This window comes from Monodon monoceros, unplaced genomic scaffold (assembly GCF_005190385.1).
Source record: "Monodon monoceros isolate NGI ecotype Baffin Bay Population unplaced genomic scaffold, NGI_Narwhal_1 Super_Scaffold_5, whole genome shotgun sequence".
NCBI lineage: Eukaryota > Metazoa > Chordata > Mammalia > Artiodactyla > Monodontidae > Monodon > Monodon monoceros.
In genome coordinates this window covers 17,141,022-17,143,169 of record NW_021703782.1, presented here as the reverse complement: position 1 = coordinate 17,143,169, position 2,148 = coordinate 17,141,022, and the positions used below count along the sequence as shown (strand labels likewise).

The following is a 2,148-nucleotide window of genomic DNA, read 5'->3' as shown; positions in this document are numbered from 1 at the left end:
ATGAACTGTGCTTTGAGGGGATCTGCAGGATTCATCAGATAGTCAGGGACTCTCCAAGGCGAAGGAAGGGAAAGAAGCAACGGTTGGGGCTTCAGACCCCACAAGTGATATTAACCAGAGAAATTTCAGTTGTACTGTTTTGCATATTGGGCTTCCACAAAATTTTGCTTGGTAATAAGAATTGTGGGGTTGAGTATCCTCTTTAAGCCAGGGATACAGTTGAATGCTCTCATATTATTCTTTCTGAAATGCAGGCTCAGAAAGTTAAAGTGACTTCCCCAGGATCATAGAGAGAGTCCAGGAGAGAACAAACTTGAATCCAGGTCCTTAGGCTGTATTTCAGTACCTTTGACGCTCTACCCTCAGGCTCATCCTCTTTTCTTCCAAGATCTGGACACACCAGGCACCCATTAAAAGGAATTATCCTGTTTTGACCCTGAAATGAGGCAGAAGTTCATTTATTTTTTTTTAAAAAAACCCATACATACTTTTTATTGTCAAGTCATAAAGAGGTATCAAAATTAAAAGCAAAAATTACAGGGTAAGACTTAACGTAACTACTAGGAGCATCAAAGGAAGTGAAAACAGGACTAGGCACAGGGCAATGTGAATTAATGAACATGGGAAGGACAAGGATGGGGACAACAGTGAGCATGTGCTGAAGATACTAGGGGAGAGGATCTGGTGAAAATTTTGATCTTAGACAAGCGCCTAGGTAAAGAAATAATGGGACAAGATTTCTAAACCCCACTATGTGCTTAAGAGTCATCCTTGCCATTAGCGCTGTCTCTGTCATCCTGTCCTTCCTCAGCCTCTTTTTCATCATCCTTGATCAACTTCAGCTGGTCATCCCCCATCTTCATTATCATCACCATCCAGTAGGTCCTCCTCCTCAGCAGAGTCATCTGCACCCCCCTCAGACTCCATCTTCACGTTAGTCTCATCTTTCTTCAGGGAACTGCTGCTCTGCTCCTCTTCTGACTTATCATTCTTCATCTCTACTCCTTGTTTGCTCTGTTCCTTTTCGATTTTTTCCAGGTTTTCCAGTAGAGAATCCACTTTTTGTTTTATCTGAGTCAACTCCTTCTTAATGGCCTGAAGGTCATAGCCTTTCAACTTTCCAGACTTAGAAGATCCCCACTGTCCACTCTTAGAATTGAAGCCACTTTTGCCCCTTCGTGAGGTGTTTCCTGATACACGCTGGTATTTTGAGGGCACTACAGCCCGAGCAATAGGAGGAGGAGGAGGAACACGTGCTGGGTAACTGTACATCCTGTCATAATAATCCCGTTGAAAGTCATAGTCCAAGTTAAAAGAGGAGCTGTACATCTCTGCTGCAGGTCGTTTCACACCTGCTTTTCCTCGGTTCACTTTTGGCTCTGTGGCCAGATTAATATCTAAAACCTGGCCAGCAATCATTCTGCCATCCTCTCCTGCCACAGCAGCCTGGACATTCTCTCATTAACATACTGGACGAAGGCAAAACCCTTATGAACAGAGCAACCCACGATTTTGCCATATTTCGAGAAGATTGCCTCCACATCAGATTTCTTGACCACAACAGTATTGAGATTCCCAATGAAGGCATGGGAGTTCATGGAGCGAGGATCCATCTTGTTGGTAACATTGCTGGCCATTGTCTTTGATGGTAAGGTGCTTCACAAAGCTGAAAAATGTAGCTGAAGATCAAAAAAATCTCACAGGAGGGGGAAGGGAGAAGAGATTCGATTCTGAATCTCCTACTCCCGAGTTCTACCTGGAGAACCCGACTGCTGCTCGAGGTCCGCAACGCGGCTGCAACTGCTCAGCCTTCGCCTTGTCACAAAATGGAGGCAGAAGTTTTGTTATAATCAACACATACATCAGCTATCATATGTGTGGCCTACTTAGAGTCACAGGGTCTAGTTAGAGGTGAGGGGCGGAGCCATTATGGAGTGTGCTGTGGCCGAGGACCAAGGCCAGGACCTCCGTCTAGTTAGGAAGGGGGTCCCGCTTGCTTATAGCTTATATTCAGACTGCTGTTTCTTTCATTTCATTCATTTAGCACCTGCTTTGTTAAGGGTATTATGTTTTCATATATATCTTTCTATTAAAATCATAAATTCCTTATGAGATATGGATTATTCTTACTTCAGCAATGCAGAACTT

General features: G+C 43.9%; 1 pseudogene across 1 annotated transcript; it reads right to left on the bottom strand.

Annotated features, from left to right (window-relative positions):
- Nucleotides 1–603: 603 nt before the first annotated feature.
- LOC114884282 lies at nt 604–1,821 on the bottom strand (annotated as a pseudogene). The gene has a single exon (XR_003790818.1). The product of XR_003790818.1 is annotated as a heterogeneous nuclear ribonucleoprotein C pseudogene (transcript).
- Nucleotides 1,822–2,148: the final 327 nt, after the last annotated feature.